The 24,397-nt window shown below is 43.7% G+C and overlaps 1 long non-coding RNA gene across 4 annotated transcripts in view; it reads left to right on the top strand.

Moving 5' to 3' along the window:
• Positions 1-24,397, top strand: part of LOC136620915 (uncharacterized) — a 756,434-nt gene that overhangs the window by 446,876 nt on the left and 285,161 nt on the right. The window contains exon 6 of one of the 4 annotated variants that reach the window (XR_010791190.1): positions 10,326-10,502. The exons of the other annotated variants lie outside the window; for them this stretch is intronic. This is a non-coding gene — a long non-coding RNA (uncharacterized lncRNA). The remainder of the gene's footprint in view (positions 1-10,325; positions 10,503-24,397) is intronic. 4 annotated transcript variants of the gene reach the window in all.

The raw sequence follows: 24,397 nt of genomic DNA, 5'->3' as shown, positions 1-24,397 counted from the left end.
AAAATATATACATAAAAAAGAAAATGACCCAAAGCCGACGCCAACCAAACTTGTCGCCGTATGTGCCCCGTAATCCAAAACTATACATATTATATATCAAAATGTTTGCAACAAAATGAGGAACCCATTCCCGTACTTTAGCCTAAATATATTCATTTTAAAAGAAACCACTATAAACGTTTTAAAAAAATCTTTTTTTAATCATTCTACCCGCAATAAACCTAACAACGGGAAAAAAAGTCAGTGAGAAATATATTTTAAAAATAGCCCTATGTGTCACAGGAAAAAAAAAACGCAGCAAAAAATAATTTTGGTAGCTAAAGGAAAAAAATTAGGGCAGTAAGACTACCACACGGGTAAAATCCCTTAAAAGTGTCTGGTCCTTAAGGAACAAAACAGCCTGGTCCTTAAGGTGTTAAAGCGAGTCTGTCAGCTCGAGCAGGCTATTCAATCTGCAGGCATCATGTTATAGAGCAGGAGTAGCTGAGCAGATTGATATATAGTTTTATTGGGAAAGATTCAGTAGAACCACCCATTGGACTGTTCAGCTCAGAATGTGCAGAGATATAAATGAAAAAAATACAAGTTCTACTGAATCTTTCCCATAAAACTATATGTCAATCTGCTCAGCTCCTCCTGCTCTATCTGTAAAAATAAACTGTACTTTCCTTTCCTTCCCCCTTCCCTTCCTTCCCTCCCCCTCCACAGCCCTTTTTTTTCCTTCATCTTTCCCCTTTTCTTCTTTATTTTGTAGTGGGACATTTAAAATGCATAGAAATGAAAGATTGTGATATCTTAAAAACTCCTTTCCATGCTATAAATATATGTGTATTTATATCATGTTTTAAAAAATTTTCCTTAATACTTGTGGATGTCCCTGAGTCTTATTGAGTGGCATAACGCATGCGCGGCTATGTCGGCATACGCCATCCGTTTTAAAGTGCCGTGAGAGTTGTAAGTTTAGGTGCATGCGTGATGGTGGGAATTCAGCACTGTCGCCATACACCTCACAGTTGCACTTGTAGTAGCGCAAATAAAGAAAAAAGGAAAACACCTCTCTCTGGCTGTGCTCTGTTGAAGGATCTCAGGAACATATGGGGAATAAGCTACTATCACAGCAGTAAATAGTCAGCCAATTTATTCCCAGTACATAAATAAAAAGATAAAAGTAGGGTTAAGGTACCTCTACTAACGAGTAAGCAACGCGTTTCTGTGTCATCTGACGCCTTTATCAAGCATGCTTTATTTGTATTATCCCCATTTTTCTGCCAGAAAGTTGGGGTGCCTTTGGAGCTGCAGCTCTCCAAGAGAATTGTTACGTGTAGTTTATCAGATACACATATTCATTTTTTTGGATAAACGGAGGATCCCGAAATAAAGAAACTTATTGAAGGCTTTCTTGGATTCCAGGTGTAGGCGGGACACAAAATATTTTTTGTTGCTCCGCCTAACACCGGGTAAGTAAACTCGATTGCAGATTCATGTCTTCATCTATTTGCAAGGCGCTCTCCCTGATTTATGTTACTTGGTAGTAGCGCGAGACTTAAGGAGTCTCGCACATGTGCAGTACAGCTAACGAGACTCCATGAGATTCCACAACTAAAGGTTGATAAAGAATGAATAGAAGGGTCTTTTGGAGCAGATTATTGCATTACATTTAGGTGATATAATATTATTAAGTCTCTTGAATAAGCGCGTTATATGTGACGCTGTAGGATCACGCGAGATTAGTGAAATCTCGCACATGCATGATTGACAATGGAGGTCGCCATTGAAACGGAGAATGTCAGTGCCCCTCGTCCTGTTGGATTTGAAGGAAAACAATTAGAACATGGGACACAGGTGTTAGTGGGTTTTGTCTGTATGTGTATGGGTTGGGGAATGTACATGTTTTATATATATTCTGCACCATGATGTCTGTGAGTTAGCTTGACAAAGACCTTCACTGGGTCGAAAGGTTGTGCATTTTTGTTGCAGAGGAATTAAGAATTTTGGATTAAGATACTGCATTTATGGAATGCTGCCCTTATTTCTACATTTTGAAATAAACTGTACATCGTCATTCGCCCAGCAAACAAAGGTGAGGGTTGTTTTACATGACAGACTGGACTATTGTCAAGAAACCTATAATATTGTATTTGATTGTTCCTTCTACAAGAAACTCACATATAACCCCATCTCTCATTACAAGTCAGTATATGATTCACTAAATCAAATGTAATTTGCGTATGTAAATGAGTTTTATAATGTTCTAACAAATCCTTTGTTTATCAGCTTGTTTGTTTTTTTATGTTTTTATTTTCCTTGTACCTATTGATGTTTTTTATTGCATAGGATCAGTTGGTTTTATTGTTTGAGTTTCGTTGCTCAGTCACTGTCAGTGATCATGTGACTCGGTAATGTCACTCACCGCATTTAGTAAGGCTGTTTTGTAACTGACCTGAGGATGGCTGCTGTGAGATGGATACTACACTGCTCGTGCAGATCGGATACATATTATCTGGCTTGGTTTTCTGGCCTCACCCTTGTACTTGCATGTAGCAGCAGATCACTGTGAGCCACAATGATTTGCGTGCCAAAGAGAAGGAAAGAAGCTGTTAAAGTCAGCTGAAAGAAAAACCACATTCTCTCCACTTCAAACACCAAAAATAAGCTCTTAAAAAAGTAACTGATTTTATATTTTTTAATGTCTGAACAAACAGAACTTAGTTAGTGTAGGAGGTGGCAGGCCCGACTCAAGGATCTTTTCAAAACCACAATATATGTAAACAAAAATGATAATATATATAAAAAAGGAACTTAAAAAGTTCTTCAGCCCATACTGAAAACATGACTGTGCTCCTGAATCCTCATGAGTGAAATATTGCTGTCAGCTCTGCTCCAAGCTTCTTATACATATCTGCAATAGAAAGTAGCTACAGTGTCTGAAAATTACCATTGTCAGCTATACTAGCTTGCCTGGGACTACTTTCTCTGCCACTTGGAAAGTGCCCAGAGTCCATCCTCTATCTGTTCTCACTAGTAGTCAATTACAGTAATTGAAATCCTCATTTTTATCTTTCTCTCTGTGCATAGAGAAATTTGACTGAATCTATATGTATAGAAACTGAAGCATGAACCGGTATCAAAAGCCACATGTTTATTTGTCAAACAGAAATGTGTCACACAGACCAGAACCTTCACACTACAGATTCACCAGTCACAGGTAGGTAAGCATGGAATGTTAGGAAGTGTTTTTATATGTGATACCAGAGAGATAGGGGAATCATGCAATCTGTCACTTGACTATTATTACATCTCTTCATTAATCAAAAGGCCATTGTGTAGCATTTACTCAATGGTGGCAAGTTGTAAGTAGTGATAAGTGATTAGTGGAATAATCGGTTTGTGTCAGGATCGGACCAAATTCAACAAAATCATTGTGAATTGGAACAGACAATTTTGACTCCCATTAAAGTCAATGGGAATGAAAATAGGGTCCACTAATTTGCCCTCTAGAAGGTCCCCAATGCAGCCAAAGCCCCCCTAAATTGCATGGAAATATAAACACTCATCTGGAGCAGACTGTACTCCTCCCATTTTTATAAACCTCAGGTGATCCACATTGTCTTTGGAGCGGTGGTTGCATCTGTTGGTTATCACACCCCCAGCAGTGCTGAACACCATTTATGATAGCACATCGGCAGCGAGGCAAGCAAGCACCTCTAAAGTTTGTTGTGCAAGTTTCGGGCACTTGTCCAGCTTAGACACCCAGAAGTCAAAGGGACCAACACCATGTCTGAGTACATCCACATGAGTGCTGACATACTCTTGGACCATCATGGATAAGTACTGCCTGTAACTGTCAGTCCTACCCTGTGCTGTTGCTGCTGGCTGCAACAGGCTAAAAAAAATATGCCGCACCTGTGTTATACTGGTACTGGCATTTACCACATGTAGCACTGTATGAAGGTCGGGTTTTGTCACATGCAGATATGTGTGCTTATATGGAGGGTGTTGAAAGGGGATATGAAGAGATGGAGAAAGAGGAGAAGGAGGTGGAGGGGGTTGAGGAGGGGTAGACATTGATGAATGTCCCACAAGTCTTGAAACAAGAACAATGAAATAAGGACCATTAATCTTAGCTTCATACCCCACCTGCAGGGCATTCACCCAGTGTGCTGTTAACGATGTTTAACCATTTATCGGTGGTCATGTGCACCATGCCACTGACAACCTTCTGCAACACAGGGAACACGTTATCACTTACATGGCGAGGCAGGGATGGCTTTCTGGGCAAACAAATTGTAGCAGTTACTGTAGGTTATCATGGAGCATCACTTTGCGGAAGGTATCTGTGCCTACTAGCCTGAAGGGCAACATTTCCATCACAAGTAGCTGTTCAGTGCTTACATTCAGGCTCTGTGTTTGTAAATGGTGGGGGTGGCATAATTTTTATATTGCCATAGCTGGGGGATGGAGGGCTAGCTGCTGACCTGGGGCATGCTAGAATGTGGAGTAGATATCAATGTTGGGAGCAGGATGAGGCTGACGCTTTGCCGTCTGGCCCGGATGAGCTCTCAAGTCAGGTGGTGGGAGTTCAGGTGACTAGTTATACATGTTGTGTTGAGGTTGTTTACATTTTTGACGCATTTTAAACGCTTACTGTATATCTTACAGATGACCACTCTTTTATTATCACCTACAGTTTCAAAGAATGCTCAGGTTGCACAAGTCCTGTGAGCAGACCTAGCTATGGACCTGATGTTGATGCTGCTGAGACTAGTAGTAGCTGATGATTGCAGCCCTTTTGTTTTTCTGCAACACCCTACTCACTGTTTTGGCAGGATGCTGCCCCATAACATCCGCCTCTAACTCCTCCTTCTGCTAGCTACCATGATAACTCTCCCTGCCTCTCCATGTTAGATCCATTACATCATCCTCTCTCACCTCTTTTTCCTTTATCATAATTCTCCTCCTGAGTGGAGTGAGCACCATGTAGTGGTTTCAGGCACTGGGTTGGAGCCTCAGGTGTAATAGCTGCAGGTCTGGAGAGCAGTCATTGAAGAGCCAGGAGTCAGCAACGAGGGGTCTCAGTTTGCAGTACACCCATGACACTGAATGATCAAACAGCTCCTCGGATTGATCAATATGGGTTTCTATGGGGGATTTGGTATGCGGTAAAGTAGAGGGGGATGCTCATGGACGACTGGTGCAGACTGACTGCTGTGTGCCTGCCACTGGAAGAGGAAAAGGTGGTGGTACTTGAGTGCATGCTGTGTCATCCACTCTTGCAGTAAGCTTGTCTGACTTCCTGCAGAACGTGGAGCTGTTGCTTCATTGTAAGCTGCTTGAAGTGCCAACTCGGCCTGTCTTCTACCACCTCCAGCGCTATCAACACTTTTTTTTAGTTATTTTTGTATTATTTTCTTTTGTAGTGTAGTTTTATGTAACTTTACAGCTAACTTTGTAGTTTGCAGAAAACCACAGGCCGGGCTTGCGACTTTTGGTATTATTGTATCTTGACACCACCAGAAGCTAGGGGTATGACAGCCCTTCAATAGAGGGACGCCCCTGTCACACCCCTAGCTCCCGATAGGCGGATTACTCAAGGTCCTTGAAGATCCTAGCAGCCTCTGCAGTGATTGTAGTGTCTACTGGAGGGTTAGGGGTCTCTTTTGCTGTTAGCCTTACATTATTACCTGTAAATGCTGCCATGTTATACCTGTAACATGGCAGCATTTACAGGTAATAATGTAAGGCTACCAGCAAAAAAGACCCCTAACCCTCCAGCAGATGCTACAATCACTGCGGAGCCTGGAGGTCATATCACTGCTCCTGCAGCATGCTGTTTCAATAGAGTGGCGCCGACGGCCAAGGAGCACAGGACCACAAAGCAGCTCCTCCTTGCCTGCCGCATTCTCCAACCTCCCGCCCACACGCTGCAGCTGTAACTGCCGCACGTTGTGTCCATAGAGCGGCGGCGGCCCGGGAGTACAGCATGACAATTCAGCTCCCCTCCCCCGCCGCATCATTTGACCTCCCGTCTGACAGAGCTGTGTGTTGGCTCTGAGCCGAAACTTCCTTGCAGCAGGCAGCGACCCAGAAAATGATACGCTACTGGGCCTCCGGGCAGTGCGCGATCGGAGGCTGAACGTCTGCACATCCACCGCTGCCCAACTGCTGCACTTCCAAGGAAGCACAGAACAGAGACGGAGGAGGGGCACGGAAAACACAGCTGACACTCCACAGCTAGAACGCGGGAAGACTGCCCATGGACCCGGCAACATACAGGAAGACGGGTACAGACAGTGGACGGGTGGACGGCCCATACTGGTACACAGGGGCACAGCAGAAGGGGGGACAGACAGGACATAGGAGGCACAGGACAAAGGGGGACACTGAGGAAGGAGGGGGTACTGGCAGCCAATCGGGAGCTAGGGGTGTGACAGGGGCGCCCATCCATTGAAGGGATGTCACACCCCTAGCTTCCTGTGGCGTCAAGATACAATAAAACTGCGACATTTAAATGTGTTTGCTGTTTGCCTGTTTGATTGTTTTTATTTATATTCATCAAAAACCACTAACCGCTAACTGGGCCGCAGTCCCTGGGTGACACGATATGTGAGAACAGAGGGCCACAGAGTATAGATTGCATCACTGTGAACTGTCCCTGTTTTTCCTGGCATCATTTAATTCTCTTCACCACACAGGTAACTGTATAAAACCTGGAAATAAATTGTAGTGGTCGGATTCGCAACTTTAAACAATGTCTGAGGGTGCTAATGCGCATTATGGCTTTTGCTGTTTAACTATTTGTTATCTGTTTCTTTTTGTTTTATATTCCCAAAAAAACACTGCCAACTAAATAGGCTGCAATTAGAGATGAGCGAACGTGGGGGGGAAAGAAAGAGAGAGAGAAAGAGAGCTTCCCCCTGATTCCCCCTGCTACCCCCCGATCCAGCCCCCTGGCGCCCTCCGAATCTTTTAGTCCGAGTAGGCAGTTACTGTAAAAAAGCGATGCTCGATCGAGTAATTGTCCTAAACGAGCGCGTTCGCTCATCTCTAGCTGCAATCCCTCGGCGGCACAATATGGGAAAACAGAGGGCCACAGATTGTAGATTATGATCTTTACTGATCTGCAATTTGGCAACTTTTGTTTGCTGTTTTTAAATAAAGAGGTGTATCGGAATTGATTTTTTCCTCAGATTCCAAAAATGACCTTCAAAATTTCGCATCATGCCACGTTTTTTCACAAATCACGGAAATGTGAAAATTAAAAAAATAAAACATAATTTTTTAATGACATTGCTATATGACAACATTTGTAACATGTAAAAATATTCTCTGGAGGGATGGAATGAATGTACGAGGAATAGATAAAGATAAATACACAGCTGATTAAGAAAATGAAATTGATTTATCTGTATCGGGTCAAGATTTGCCACACTCACAAAGCCTAAATATGAGAGAAAGTACTCTTGGCACACCAGTATGATGGCTCAGTCACACGAGCGCCGCTCCGTCCGTGTTTCTGGATAATAAAACGACCGCATTGCAGGTGCAGACGACTCTCGGCACCGGCCGGAAAAAAAGAACATTTGGCTGGCAATGGAGCCGGACATGCAGAGATTCGTCTGCACACGGTGCGCCGTCTTTTCATCCAGAAACACTGGCAGATCTGCGCCCGCGTGACTGAGCCCTGACTCATACCTCACGCTACCTCTCCCTTCTTTCTTTATAGTTACTGTTCGGTTGTTTCTTCATGGCGTGTACAGTGGCTTCACATGGTTGTGTCAATCATCCAGACATATTTTCCTACATATGTGGCTGTTATACAACAGGAAAACAGAGTCAAAATATTACGCTTTTCGTGAAAAATGCTTATTTTTAATACTTTAGGATTAAAATAGCAAATCAGAACAAAGCGTGGGCTCCTCACAAAGTGTGCCATGCATGTGTGGAGGGGTTGAGGAACTGGAAAAATAGAGAAAGGGAATCAATAACGTTTGGTATACCCATGGTGTGGCGTGAACCAAGAAATCACAGTGACGGCTTCTGCACAGTGAAGATCGTGGGCCATATCAGTACTAGTAATTGTAACATTGTGTATCTCAATATTCCATCTGCTATGAGACCAGTGCCCCATAGTGAATCCATCCCCGTCCAATGTCAAGCCCCCAACAGACACCAATTCAAACGGTGATACAAGTGATAAGATGTACTAAACAGACAGTATGGAGGATAAAATCCCAGTGCCATTTACCCAGCATCAACTGAATGATTTGGTTCGCGATCTGAATTTACCTAAAGTCGCATCGGAGTTGTTAGGATCACGACTTCATGAAAATAATTTACTTTGTCCTAATACAAGATTGTCCTGCTACAGACACCAAGAAGTCATGAAATACTTCAACATTAATTACAATTCAGGAGAGTGGAGGTTGTTCATAGATGCCAGCAAATCCAGTTCAGTGTAAGGCCTTAGTCAGACGGGCGTTTTTAGCCGCGATTTGCGCATGCGCATGCGTCCGGCAATTTTATAAAACCATTGCTTTGCAATGGTATCGGACACATGAGCGCTTTTTATGCGCTCGTCCGATAAAGTATAGAACAGAAATCGCAGATCGCACCTATCTGCGATCTGCGATTCCTGTTCTCTTCTCTATATGCGCTCAATGGGGCCGGCGGCAGCAGCGCCGACCCCATTGAGAACATATAGAAGACAAATCATTCTTCTCTGCCACAGCTGTAACAGCTGTGACAGAGAAGAACGATGTTTGCCCATTGAATTCAATGGAGCCGGCAATACAGCCGCTCCATTGAAAGCAATGGGCTGCCGGCGTGTGCGGGGTGAATTGTCGGGAAGGGCTTAAATATATAAGCCCTTCCCTGCAATTCATCCTAAAATGTGTTAAAATAAAAAAAAATTGTATACTCACCTTTCCGCTGCAGCCGGAGTCCAGCCGCGGCCGCTGTCAGTTCTCCTGAACTGCTTCTCGGCACTATTCAGCCGGCGGGGCTTTAAAATCCCCGCCTGCTGAATGATCTGCCTCTGATTGGTCACAGCCCTGACCAATCAGAGGCAGGTTTCACTCACACACCCATTCATGAATTCATGAATGGGTGAGTGACTGCTGCCTCTCAGCGCTGAGCCAATCAGGGGCAGGTCTGACTCACATCCATTCATGAATTCATGAATGGGTGTGAGTGAGACATGCGTCTGATTGGCTCAGCGCTGAGCCAATCAGGGGGCAGGTCTGACTCACACCCCCTTCACACCCACTGCAGGACGGCCGCGCGGAGCTCCGGCTGCCGGGAGAAGGTGAGTATATATATATTTTTTATTTTTACACATTTTAGGATGAATTGCAGGGAAGAGCTTATATATTTAAGCCCTTCCCGACAATTCATCCCGGGCTCGCCCGCAGCGCATTGCTTTAAATGCTCTATTGCCGTCTCCATTGAATGCAATGCGCTGGACAGCTCCGGCCCATTTCTAATGAAACGCGGCTAGGAGCAGATTTTCGGGCGATTTGCGGGCGACTTGCGCGCACCGGTCACGCGATTTGCGGATGCGCATCCGTCATGCGATCCGCAAATCGCGTGAAAAAACGCCGGTGTGACTAAGGCCTAAAAGGTGTTTTATTACACAATACTAACATCCAGCCATCCATTCCAGTAGCAAATTCTGTGAATATGAAAGAAACATACGAAAACCTTACATTTCTGCTGGAAAGTGTGCAGTACAAGCTTCGTGAATGGTCTGTGTGCGGGGATTTCAAGTTGATTGCAATATTGCTTGGCCAACAAGCAGGCTACACCAAATTCCCTTGCTTTTTGTGTGAATGGGACTCCAGAGCAAGGACTGAACATTGGGTCCGGAGGCAGTGGCCAGTCAAAAATACCTTCACACCTGGAGAAAAAACATTGTTTCACTTCCACTGGTTGATCCCTTGAAAGTAGTGTTGCCACCGTTACACATAAAACTAAGCTTAATGAAGCAATTTGTGACAGCTTTAAGCAGGGACAGTAAATGCTTTCAGCAACTTGGTGTTAAGTTTCCATCAATCACTTCTGAAAAAATCAAAGCTGGCATTTTTATAGGCCCACAAATACGAAAATTAATGTCAGACAACATATTTGAGAAAACCATGAGTGAGTGCGAATCGCAAGCATGGACTGCATTCAGAAATGTGGTACAAAACGTTTTGGGGAACACGAAGCCTGCAAATTACACCATTTTAGTCGACGAGATGTTGGAATCCTATAAACATGAGCGTCAAAGTTTCCCTTTCTTCATGCTCCTCTAAATTACTTTCCTATCAATCTTGGTGATTTTACAGAAGAACATTGTGAGCGCTTTCATCAGGATATTAAAGTGATGGAAAAGAGATGTTAAGGAAAGTGGACTGCACACATGATGGCCGACTATTGCTGGATGTTGAAAAGAGACTATGAATGAACACCGAAGAAAATCCAAGAAGAGGAAATTTCAAGGGGAGCCAAGTGGTAAATGTTAGGTATGTTTGCATTTTCATATGTTACAAACTATATGAATGTCATTAAAAATTGTTTGTCATTTTCGTCATTTGTGAAAAAAACCTGACGTGACACAGAATTTTGAAGGTAATTTTCAGAATCTGCGGAAAAAGCCATTCCAATACACCTCTTCATTTCAAAGCAACAAAACCTTGCATATCTTTATGTATTGTTAACTGTTCCTGTTTTGTGTGGCGTAATTTAATTCCTCTCACTCTACTGCTAGCTGTGTAAGGCCTGGAAATAAGTTGTAGTGAACGGGCTGGTGACCTTGAACAACATTTTCCGAGGCCACAAACAGCGAACTGCAATATACCAGACGCCAAAGTGTAGTTTGTCTCTCTGCTTTGCTGCTATATACGTTGACAGCAGCAGAAATATCCCCTCTCCCAATGTATAGACCACGTTATATAGGCATATAAACATGATGCAGCAACTTTTTCTGCTCTCTTCAATATAACCCGATATACAAGCATTCGCACCAGCAGCAATATATCCTCTGCAGAATATCTGGCACTAACAACAGACTACGTGTTATATAGACATATAAAATGATGCAGCTTCTCTGTCCTGTGCTCAGCTGTAAAATGGCCGCTGATTACACTGTGCCTATGTTATATATGGCTAGGTTATGTGACACAGGCATCCAATGAAACGTCTACCCATATGTATGATGTAGGACACATTTGGTGACACCAGCACTCTGACTTCTGTAGCAGGCATTTTGGGAAATTCAATTTTCACCAAAAAGCAGGTCAGACTTACCCCATTCAATTTTATGGAAATTTGGGGAAAAAAGCAACATTATCAGTGAGCTGTTATTAAAGGGGTTGTCCCGCGAAAGCAAGTGGGTCTATACACTTCTGTATGGCCATATTAATGCACTTTGTAATGTACATTGTGCATTAATTATGAGCCATACAGAAGTTATCAGAAGTTATTCACTTACCTGTTCCGTTGCTAGCGTCCTCGTCTCCATGGTGCCGTCTAATTTTCAGCGTCTAATCGCCAGATTAGACGCGCTTGCGCAGTCCGGTCTTCTTCTTTTCTGAATGGGGCCGCTCGTGCCGGAGAGCGGCTCCTTGTAGCTCCGCCCCATCATGTGCCGATTCCAGCCAATCAGGAGGCTGGAATCGGCAATGGACCGCACGGAAGCCCTGCGGTCCACCGAGGGAGAAGATCCCGGCGGCCATCTTCACCAGGTAAGTAAGAAGTCACCGGAGCGCGGGGATTCAGGTAAGCACTGTGCGGTTTTCTTGTTTAACCCCTGCATCGGGTTTGTCTCGCGCCAAACGGGGGGGCTATTGAAAAAAAAACAAAACCGTTTCGGCGCGGGACAACCCCTTTAAAGCTACCCTTAAACGTGTTATACAATATATAATGAAATTTCACGTTTGTACGTTAGCAGGAAGTTAGAGAATTAGTTGCAAGTCAATAGGCCAGTGAGTGAGTCAGTCAGTGAGGGCTTTCGCCTTTACGTGTGTTCAATACTGGCATATGTTCTTCTTTCCATTTTGTCTTCTGTAAAATGTTACTCTTCTGAACATCTAATAAACTAGAATACAAATATAATGAAAAGTCATAATTTTCCATCACACTTGCTGTCTCAATTGTTCAAGGTTTTCAAGATAAGAGCCTTTTACTTGCAGCGGATAAACATCTGTCCTTAGCTTGCGATTAACACAAAGGACTTGGCACAGTATAGTTATGTTACAGAGATCTATGCATGTGTGTCTATCATATGACCAGGAGGCACTTGAACAGTGACAGTTCTATGGCTGCAAGCAGAGATCTTAAACAACCAGGAGTAATTGGTATATAAAGTTGATTGCAAAATTGTATAACTTTTCATTATAGGAAAAAAATAAGTTTTAATAGCTGAAACTTGAATACTCCTTCAAAGTGATCAAGTGCCTCTGTCTTAGCATCTCAGTGTTCTCCGGAGGAGACTGGAGTCATAGCAACCAATACAATCTATTATTATTTTTTTTGTGATTGTAAAGTGAAAGATAAATTAAAGATATACAATTGGTTGTTTTAATACCTGGATATTATTTAACAGCTGAATTGTTAATTCTGCATCTGCCTTTCCCGGGATTTAGGGGAAAGCTGTTGAAATATAAAACGAGATCTTCAGCACTTCCTGAAGTATCCTTAAAGCGGTTGTCTCATGAAAGCATGTGGGGTTATGCACTTCTGTATGGCCATATTAATGCACTTTGTAATGTACATCGTGCATTAATTATGAGCCATACAGAAGTTATTCACTTGTACCTGTTCCGTTGCTGGCGTCCTCGTCTCCATGGATCCGTCTAAAATCGCCTCTTCTGGCGATTTTAGACGCGCTTGCGCTGTGCGGTCTTCTCCCTTCTGAATGGGGCCGCTCGTGCCGGAGAGCTGCTCCATGTAGCTCCGCCCCGTCACGTGTGCCGATTCCAGCCAATCAGGAGGCTGGAATCGGCAATGGACCTCACAGTGAAGATCCCGGTGGCCATCTTACTAAGGTAAGTAAGAAGAAGGAAGAAGTCGCCGCAGCGCGGGGATTCGGGTAAGTACTACCCGTTTTTTTTTTTAACACATGCATCGGGTTTGTCTCGCGCCGAACGGGGGGCCTATTGAATAAAAAAAAAACCGTTTCGGCGTGAGACAACCCCTTTAAGGTCAGTCTCACAGAAGTGTTTTTGTGCTGCTCCATGGAAAAATAAAAAAGTTATGGCTCTTGGAATGCGTTGACACAAAAAGTACTTTTTCCATTAAAAAATGCTTTTATTGTCTAATAGAATTATGTATTGCAATGTTAATTAGACCAAGTAGAGGTCCATATGGAAATGAGATGGCTTAATATAACTAATAGGGTACGCATACTAGAAGTACAATAAAAGACTACAGCCGTAATTAGATCTTTTAGACTTCTATGGACTAGATCCATCATAGCCAAAGAACAATATGTCAGCGAACAGAGAAAAAAAGTAATAAAAATACTGTATAGTACAATGACGATAGATTTTATACTTAGTGTCTAAACAGCTAATATAAAATAAGGCAACAAAATAAAATATGACAATTTTACATCTTTTTTATGTTCTGCTTGTACATGTTGTCTAGACAGATAGCTTAGGATGGGAAAACAATTAGCCACCTTTCCTTATTTTCATGATTATCACTGAGATATACATTTGGCAACCTTTATATTGTTTTATGTTGTATAATTACGTCTCTGGATGTGCTCTTGAGAAGTGAACTAATGTGATATAAAGTTCTGCTTTGTCAATTTGATTTGCAGGTTTAATGCTTTCCTTTGGCCCCGGGTCAGATTTTTAACATGCAAGAAAATATATTTTAGAATTTCTCGTTAGCAAAACAGATGTGTTTAACAGATATATTTCACTTGCCGGGAAGGAAAGCAAGGAACATAAACCTGTTGTAAGAGTCAGCCACTTTAACACTTCCAAGTCTACATTTACAGTTAGAAGTCCAATCTGTAAACAAATCAGAGATGTTCATATCTACATACATTCATGCATACATTGTGGTCGTCGGATGGAACAGTCTCAACAATATATAACAAACCCTGACCAAATTATTTAACCTGTTAGTATGGAACTGCTTTTGGTTCATGCCAGATCATATTTTAGACAGTTCAGTGTCTGATTAAAGGCCTTTTGCTATACCTGCATGGGTTTGTTAAATGTGTTATTAAAACATAACTGTCGCAATTGTAACTGGCTTCTCTCCGCAATCTATATATATAAAATTGAATGTATGTCTGTCTGCGTGCGTGCGTGTTTGTCCTTTATGCGCTACTACACCATTCATCCGATCGCCATGAAACTTTGGGAAGTTGTTGAGTACACTCCTGGGAAGATTATAGGCATAGTACAAATATCCTACGATAAATGGCGCGCGAGCGTCGTCGAAAGTTACGCCCCCCCCCCCACGTAGATCGAATAAGTAAGCCACCTGCTATTGTGATGTCATCACTGATGTCATCAACATCGGACGCCCTTGAACATGCCCCAACATGTTCTATAAAGCTGCATTGTGATGTCATTAAGGCTCTATTATGACACGTACAGCTTGGAACCACTAGAGCACGCCAGCCAATTACCATTGGAGTTGGAAGTGGGTAAACAAGTACTAGGATATCTTCCTAAGAAGCCACAGCAGCCGGATAAATTGTATGTTCCACCCAACGGCTATTTTATTCAGCCCGCAAGGGGGAAGCAGCGGCCTACAAAATCTAATTCACTCATTTCCTGATGTCATAGATAGATAGATAGATAGATAGATAGATAGATAGATAGATAGATAGATAGATAGACTGTATGCAATGACACGTACAGCTTGGAACCATAAATACTAGAGCACGCCAGCCATTTACAGTCAGTCTCCATTGGAGTTGGAAGTGGGCAAACATGTACTAGGCCAGTGATGGCGAACCTTTTAGGGACCGAGTGCCCAAACTACAACCCAAAACCCACTTATGTATCGCAAAGTGCCAACACGTCAGGGGGCGGGGCTTATCACAACGTATGATTTTACCCCCGTCGTTCTAAAAAGGACAAGGCTGTCTCAGAATAGACCGGGTGCAGATTCTGACTGCTTTTTGGACGCGGAAATACTGCAGAATGTCCTCAGCGGAGATTTCTGTGGAAAATTCTGCAGCATTTCCGCATCTAAAAAGCAGTCAAAATCTGCACCCGGTCTATTCTGAAAGAGCCCTGCCCATTTCTGCCACATGTACACATACCCCAGCGGTAATAGTGACACCTTCACCCCAGCGATAATAGTGACATCCCACAGCAGTAATAATAGTGACACAACCCCCATTAGTAATAAGAGTGACATACCCCAGCGGTAAACCTCAGTGGTCGCTGCTGCCGTCATCTAGATATATAAAAACGTAGTATGTATGTATGTCTGTCTTCGCAGCAACGCGCGAACATGCCCCAACATGTTCTCATAAGCTGCATTGTGATGTCATTAAGGCTCTATTATGACACGTACAGCTTGGAACCACTAGAGCACGCCAGCCAATTACCATTGGAGTTGGAAGTGGGTAAACAAGTACTAGGATATCTTCCTAAGAAGCCACAGCAGCCGGATAAATTGTATGTTCCACCCAACGGCTATTTTATTCAGCCCGCAAGGGGGAAGCAGCGGCCTACAAAATCTCATTCAGGTAGGTAGGTTCAGTTCTTGGAGGTTGGGGAATGCTTATGGGCAAGGCCTTATGTCTCATCCCAACTCGATTATTCAATTCTAAGCGCAAAAGAATTAGCGTCCAAATTTTATGTACGGAATTTAATTCTCTCATTTCCCAATGTCATAGAAACTTGAAATTTGGCTCGAGCATTGATTATGTCATAAATAGGAAAAGTTAATGGGTCCCAACTCGATTATTCAATTCAAAGCGCCAAAGAATTAGCGTTCAAATTTTACGTACGGAATCTAATTCTCTCATTTCCTGATGTCATAGATAGATAGATAGATAGATAGATAGATAGACTGTATGCAATAACCCAGATAGATAGATAGATAGATAGATAGATAGATAGATAGATAGATAGATAGATAGACTGTATGCAATGACACGTACAGCTTGGAACCATAAATACTAGAGCACGCCAGCCATTTACAGTCAGTCTCCATTGGAGTTGGAAGTGGGCAAACATGTACTAGGATATCTTCCCAAGAAGCCACAGCAGCCGGATAAATTGGATGTTCCACACAACGGCTATTTTATTCAGCCCGCAAGGGGGAAGCAGCGGCCTACAAAACCTCAGTGGTCGCTGCTGCCGTCATCTAGATATATAAAAACGAATGTATGTATGTCTGTCTGTCTTCGCAGCAACGCGCGACGGGTACGCTAGTACCATATATTTCAGTGTAATCCATTATGTAATGTACCCATTAAATAATGTAGACTCCCCAGATCTTGATACAGCAAAGCTTACTGACATTGGGTAAAGCTGTATTGCTTTATAGTAGACAAAATAAGTGACCAGTATTGTCGAAAAAGTTCTGGTTTTGGCTTATTTCTTTTAGTTTTTTTGTAAATATGAGGGAATACATATCACAGCTAATCTGACAGCTCTGTACCATTTCCCGATATAAAGTTGAAATCATGTGGAAGCTTTACAAACGTGCAATGTTTTGTGCCAGATTTGTTATGTGTTTTAGACATTCTTTGAGCTTCACTGGAAAGGTTTGAAGTGTCTAGAAAAAGTGGATGCGGCTAAATGGAGTCATAAAACACAGCAGGTTTATTAATGTACGAAGCAAGATGGGTGTCATTGTATGCTCCATACATGGCAGGTGTCGTCCATCTTTAACACTTGACAGGACACTCAACAACCACAATCAAACATAACTCCAACAGCAGCTGTTAACCATATTTAAATGGTGCTGTCAATTTTGACAGTGGCATTAAATTGTGGTGATCAGAATTGTGATGTCCACAATACTGACTACAACAAGCCCATATATGACGATGGAAAAACAGAGGACTCCATAGCGATGTGCTAAGACAGTACAAGAGAGACTGATGAGATATGTTCACTTGGGTGACTTGTTTTTGTTTGTGTGTTTGTATTGTCTGTTAAAAGTGTCTTTGTACACAAAAAACTTAATTTTTGTAGCTGTGCTGAGGCCTGCACCTTGCCTGCAGGCCAGACCAGGTTTTGGGTGTGCCCTTGCTTCTCCAGGAGCTGAGGGGTGTGGTAGCTGCAGGAGGAAGGTCAGTCAGCACCTGGTGCTGAGTAGCCTGGCTCCTATTTAAACAGGGCCAGCACTATCTCCTGTGCTGGTCAATCACTTCAGTTGCATTTTGGACAGCGACGGAGCAACACAGCTGGGCGGAAGCTCTCCATGCAAGCTAAGTTCTTTTCTGTTTTGTTTGGTTCTGTTTCGCTTCTATTTTGTGCTAGGGCTCCCTGATAGGGACTTGTTAGTGGCCCAGGCACGCGTGCGGGCTCGCACTTGTCAGAGCGATCGGTCCGCCGAGTAGGCAGGGCCCCCTCCCGGGTTAGGGGACTATAGGGAGAGTATTCCCCATAGTGTTATGTTTTCTTTGCACAGTTGTGCCTTTGATTTATGTTATTGAGGTTGCACGTCCGGAGGACGCAACAGATTGACCAGCCCTTACCTACTCAGGGAGATTCTGTGCTGTTAACATGAATCCCCTTGAGGTTTTGACGCACCAGCTCGGCACGCTGGCTGTGGAGGTAGCTGAGATTAAACAGCGACAACTTGCACTGCAGGTTCCCAGCAAGGAACCAAAAATTGAGCTACCGGACCGTTTTTCTGGTGATAGGCAGAAATTCGGATCCTTTTGAGAGGCCTGTAAGCTCTATTTCAGACTGCATCCTAGCTCTTCGGGGGACGGCGCCCAGAGGGTGGGCATTGTAATGTCTAGACTGCAGGGGGCGACACAGGCATAGGCGTTTTCATTACCCCCGATGTCTGAGGCTCTGATCTCAGTGCATAACTTTTTTGCTGCTTTGGGTCTTATTTATAACAACCCTGATAAGATAGCGGTGGCTGAGGGAAATATCAGACGTTTGTGACAGAGAGATTCCACTGTTGAAGATTATTGTGCTAAGTTTCTAGATTGGGCAGCAGAAACTCAGTGGAATGACCCTGCTTTAAAGAGCCAGTTCCATTGGGGTCTGTCCAATGAGATCAAGGACGTACTGGTAGGACATCCAGTACCTCGCAGTCTGGATGAGACCATGTCTCTGGCTATTAAAGTTGGGAGACGGATCAGGGAGAGGCATCAGTAACTGTCTATGGATCCCGACCTCCTACCTACAGGTATGGAAGAGCCCATGCAGCTGGGGTCTCTAGAAGGGGAGGTTAGGAGGAGAAGGACGGTACAGTTTAATGGCCGATGCTTTGTCTGTAATCGTACAGGTCATATGGCTCAGTTTTGCCCACGTCATAATGCTCAGTCGGAAAAACTAGATGGCCTGGAGGTTAGAGAGAAGGTCCCTCTAGGCCATCAGATTGCTTGGGTATCCTCTTCCAGGCTGGTACTTCCCGCTGAAATTCGTTGTGGCAGTGTTGACAGTCCCATACGAGTCTTTTTGGATTGTGGAGCTAGTATTAATTTAATACATCAGGAGACTGTCAAACATTTAGGCTTAGGGATGAGTGCTTTGGATTGTCCCATCCCTGTGTCTGCCATTGATGCTGCTCCACTATCTCAGAGAAATCTAAGTTTTGGTGTACCTAATGTCCATTTAAGGATTGGGCTGTTCTACACGGAATGTATAACACTATATGTCATGGAATCCCTCCCTACGCAAGTAGTCTTGGGGTTGCCCTGGCTGCGCTTACACAACCCAGTAGTGGACTGGGAAAAGGGGGACATTGTTAAATGGAGCCCTGGTTGTCTGTCTGGTTGCATTTCTGCTGATATAGCCTCCATTCAGGCAGAGGAGTTGCCTGAATTTATAGCTGACTTCTCTGATGTGTTTTCCCAAGAGGGGGCAGACAAATTACTATTGCACAGAAAGGGGGATTGTGCCATTGAACTTCTCCCTGACTGCAAGTTCCCCAAGAGTCGCATGTTCAACATATCGGCCCCTGAGAGACTGGCGCTCAAAGATTATATCCAGGACAGCCTGAGAAGGAATCATATACGGCCATCTAATTCCCCACTAGCAGCTGGTTTCTTTTTTGTAAAGAAAAAAGATGGCGGGTTTCATCCCTGTGTTGACTTTAGAGAATTGAACAAAATCATGAAACGCAATCCATACCCTCTCCCCCTTATTCCGGATCTGTTTTCGCAGTTGAATATCTCCAACTGGTTTTCCAAACTAGACTTGCGCTGGGCATATAATTTAATCCGGATTAAGGAGGGGGATGGGTGGAAGACTGCGTTTAATACCCCAGAGGGGCATTTTGAGAGTCTGGTGATGCCTTTTGGTCTCACTAATGCCCCTGCGGTATTCCAGTCCTTGATCAATGAGGTTCTCTCTCAGTTTGTGGGCAGATTTGTACTAGTATACTTGGATGATATTTTGATCTTCTCTCCGGATTTTGAGTCCCATGTTTCTCATTTTCGCCAGGTCCTCCAAGCTTTGCGTGAGAATTGTTTGTTCGCCAAAAGAGAAAAGTGTGTGTTTACTGTACAAGAGATCACATTTTTGGGGCATATAATTACCCACGAAGGGTTCAAGATGGATCCTGAGAAGGTCCAAGCGGTGCAGGATTGCGTCCTACCAGAAAATGTGAAAGCCTTACAAAGGTTCTTGGGGTTCGCCAACTATTACCGTAGATTCATTAGGAATTTTTCGGTTGATAGTTAAACCTCTTACTGATATGACTAAGAAGGGGTTCTTTCCTACTAAATGGTCGACGGAAGCTATGCAGTCATTTCAGAGATTGAAGAGGTGTTTTGCTACTGCTACTGCTCCGGTTCTGGTGCAACCAGATTCTTCCAGGCCCTTTATTGTTGAGGTCGATGCTTCAGAGGTGGGGGTTGGAGCAGTTCTATCTCAGGGAACGGAGACATTGCAAGATCTCCACCCGTGTGCATTCTACTCCCGTAAATTTTCGTCTTCAGAGCGAAATTATGACATTGGGGACAGGGAATTGCTGGCGATTAAATGGGCATTTGAGGAGTGGCATCATTTTCTAGAGGGGGCGCGACACAAAGTAACGGTTTTCACGGATCACAAAAACCTCATATATCTGGCGTCTGCCAAAAGACTTAATTACAGACAGGCACGCTTTTCTTTTCCCGTTTCAATTTTTTAGTTACATATCGTCCAGGCTGGAAGAATGTGAAGGCCGATGCTCTTTCCAGAAGTTTTCTTCCAGTAGTTTCTGAGGAACCTCCTGCCCCTATCCTGTCTGAAGGGGTGCTGGTGTCGGCAGTGTCATTAGAGTTAGAGGAGCAAGTCCGTAAAGCACAAAATGTGGCCCCGTCAAAGCTTCCGGCTGGGAAGCTTTTTGTTCCTGTTCATCTAAGGTTACAGGTGCTGGCCGAGATTCACAGTTCGGTGTTGGCCGGGCATCCGGGGATTAATAATACCCGTAAGTTATTCTAGAACATATTGGTGGCCGTCATTACGACGGGATACGTTCAGTTTTGTTTCGTCATGTGAGGTGTGTGCCAGAACCAAGTCATCCCGCAGTCGGCCAGCCAGTATGTCATTGCCGCTGCCTATTCCTAAGAGACCATGGACGCATTTGTCCATGGACTTCATTACGGATTTACCACCTTCCGATGGCAACACGGTTGTGTGGGTGGTAGTGGATCGGTTTAGTAAAATGTGCCATTTTGTGGCACTCCCCGGTTTACCTAATGCCAAGACGTTGGCGAGTTTGTTCATTTGCCACATTGTTAGACTACATGGTTTGCCAGAGAATATAGTCTCCGATCGCGGCGTACAATTTGTTTCTAGCTTTTGGCGAATAGTCTGCTCTCGTTTGGGTGTCCAGCTTTCGTTTTCCTCGGCATACCATCCTGAGACCAATGGGCAAACTGAGAGGTGTAATCAGAACCTGGAGCAGTATTTACGTTGTTATGCCTCGGAAAATCAGGAGGACTGGTCGAAGTTCTTACCACTAGCCGAGTTTGCTCTAAATAATAGATCACTGGAGGCTATGGGGACTTCACTGTTCTTCTGTAACTACGGATTTCACCCTTTCCAAGAGGGTTTCGGAGGTACCAGGAGCAAATGAGTTTTGTTCCGATATTGAGGCTGGGTGGGAGGTCCAGAAAAATTTACAGCGATCCGTTCAGCGCAACAAGCGAGTTGCAGACAGGCACCGCTCTGAGGGGGCGGGATTCTGTGTTGGAGACTTGGTGTGGTTGTCCACCAGAAATATAAAACTCAAACAACCATCCGCTAAACTGGTCCCGCGATTTATCAGTCCATTTAAAATAATTGAGAAGATTAACGCGATGGCCTTCTGGTTAGAAATTCCCAGCACGATGAAGATTAACAATGTGTTCCATAAATCTCTGCTCAAAAGATTCATCGATTCGGGGAATGACTCACCACCCCCGGCTCCTGTGCTAGTGGATGGGGAGGAGCAGTTTGTAATAAGTCGCATTCTGGACTCCCGTCGAGTCAGGAATTCCCTGCAGTACCTGGTGCAATGGCGCGGTTATGGCCCAGAAGAGAGGTCATGGGTTCCTGCAGCGGATGTTCATTCAGATCGTCTGGTAAAAAATTTTCACAGATCAAACCCTGGTCGTCATGGTACTAAGGGTCCTGGGGCCCCTTCTAGATGAGGAGGTACTGTTGCAGCTGTGCTGAGGCCTGCACCTTGCCTGCAGGCCAGACCAGGTTTTGGGTGTGCCCGTGCTTCTCCAGGAGCTGAGGGGTGTGGTAGCTGCAGGAGGAAGGTCAGTCAGCACCTGGTGCTGAGTAGCCTGGCTCCTATTTAAACAGGGCCAGCACTATCTCCTGTGCTGGTCAATCACTTCAGTTGCATTTTGGACAGCGATGGAGCAACACAGCTTGGCGGAAGCTCTCCATGCAAGCTAAATTGTTTTCTGTTTTGTTTGGTTCTGTTTCGCTTCTATTTTGTGCTAGGGCTCCCTGATAGGGACTTGTTAGTGGCCCAGGCACGCGTGCGGGCTCGCACTTGTCAGAGCGATCGGTCCGCCGAGTAGGCAGGGCCCCCTCCCGGGTTAGGGGACTATAGGGAGAGTATTCCCCATAGTGTTATGTTTCCTTTGCACAGTTGTGCCTTTGATTTATGTTATTGAGGTTGCACGTCCGGAGGACGCAACAGATTGAACAGCCCTTACCTACTCAGGGAGATTCTGTGCTGTTAACATGAATTCCCTTGAGGTTTTGTAAAGTAAAAATTTCAGGCGTGCCTTAAAAACCCACCTCTTCAAGGAAGCATACCAAATCTCCTGACCTAGTCCCTCTCCCCTCCTTATGGTGCCCCACCCTGTTTGCCTTCTAATAAATGATCTGTACATGAAATTTCTTATTGCCTGTGTTCCCCAACCCCTGCACCTCCTGTACCACCTTCAACCCTTTTGTGTCTAACCCAATGTATCTCACATTGTAATTCTTGCAATTGTTGTATTGTTTTGCATTTATCCATGCCTGAAAGCGCTGCGGAATAAGTTGGCGCTATACAAATAAAGATTATTTTTATTATTAAAAATAAAGATTAATATAATTTACCCACTTGAAAAATTCTAAATGTTTCCCAATACATTATTTGGTACTGTGGGAGAATTAGCTCACGTAGAACGTGGGGTTGCAATGTGAGCGGCAGTCAGAGACTACAACAGCATATAAAGTCCATACCGGCTTGGCCTGTGTTTATTAGAAAAGTGTAAAAATAAACAAAATACAGCCTTAACTTCAGGCGTAAAACAAAAACTTGCTTATCCAGCACTTTCTATACAGAGTCTGTCCCTGGCTTGATGCAGCTGTTAGAAAACCACACGCTGCTACCGAAGTCCAGTTTGTCCCTTAGTAAGGGATAAGGCGTCTCATGAGACCAGCAGCTTCCAGCATCTAGCTGCAACAGGCCTCAACTCTGTCTGCTGCCTTGCAGACTTTTATGGGTTAGGAAATTACCCAGCCTCTGCACCTGGGGAGCTTGCCTCCCCCTAACAAGACCTGGAGTGGAGGGGGTTGAATGGACAGCCCCACTACCAAGCCTGCCATCCATTCCAAAAAAATACAGGCCCAACACATTTTGTAAAAAGCATCTCCAGCAACTATATGCTGGAGATCACATCCCTGTTTTTTCCCCATGTCCCATACAGTGAGACACAAACTCCCTTCATATCCACTGTGCATATCATCTGAATCGAGGTGGAACATACTGACCGTCCATTATTAACCCCTTCAGTGTCTCACAGTACATTAAATATTACAATTAAAAAATACAATTGGTCCTGCAAAAAACAAGTATTCATGTTGCTATGTCACTAGAAAAAAAAAGGATTGTGAGTTTTTGAAAGTTGAGAGTAAACAATTTAAAAAACCAAAAAGGTCTGTAGCGGGAGAGAGGTGATAGCCTACACAAAATTTTTGCTGCAAAATACTGGTCTAAATCAAGCCTGCCAAAAGTTGCCATAAGTTAGAGAAAATTCTCTAATATGTCTCTTTAGTTTGTATAAAATTCAACCTGTGCATGTGTTTGTCAAACTGTAACTACAAGTGTATGTGTATAAGTGTGCACCTTTGGTAAGTGTGTATCTATGCATAAAGTATGCCTATGTGTCTGTAAGATATGCTATATGTATGTAGAGTGCATCGCAGTGTGTGTACAGATAAATAGGAGTGTATAGGTACGTCCACATGGTGCAGAAATGTTGTATTTACATGCAAAACCTCTGCACAAAATATTTGCAGCCTTTAGCAGTAAGCGTGTTTCTTATACTTTATATATGTAGTAAGCTTGGTTCTGGTATTATATCTATGTAGTAAACTTAGTTCTGCTATAGTAGCAATGTAGTAAGCTTGGTTCTGGTACTATAACTCAGTTTCTTCATAGTAAGTTCGGTTTTCTTCTCATATCTGCATATATACGTTCTGCCTATCACCTTCTGCTCTCACTTAGCTTTCCTGATAGCTATCTTGATTTTTTTAAACCCCATTAACCGAGGTGTTATTTGGTTGTCATGGCAGATTAGGGCCTTCTGAAGGACCTAGGGCTGCCATGTACTTCTACCTGTTAGGATGGGCCTGTGGCCTGTCCTAATAGAATGTCTGCAGAAATACTATGTATTGCAATATTGAACTATTGCAGTAAACGGTATGAGTGATCAAATCGCTGCAAGATCAAGTCCCCTATGGACTTGATCTTGTAGAAAAAAGGAAAAGTAAATAGAAAAGAAAGGTTTTTTTTATTATTGCAAGAAAATAGAGGATGGTAAAAG

The sequence above is a fragment of the Eleutherodactylus coqui genome, chromosome 3 (genome assembly GCF_035609145.1).
Source record: "Eleutherodactylus coqui strain aEleCoq1 chromosome 3, aEleCoq1.hap1, whole genome shotgun sequence".
Classification (NCBI taxonomy): domain Eukaryota; kingdom Metazoa; phylum Chordata; class Amphibia; order Anura; family Eleutherodactylidae; genus Eleutherodactylus; species Eleutherodactylus coqui.
This window is presented reverse-complemented; position numbering and strand designations above follow the sequence as displayed.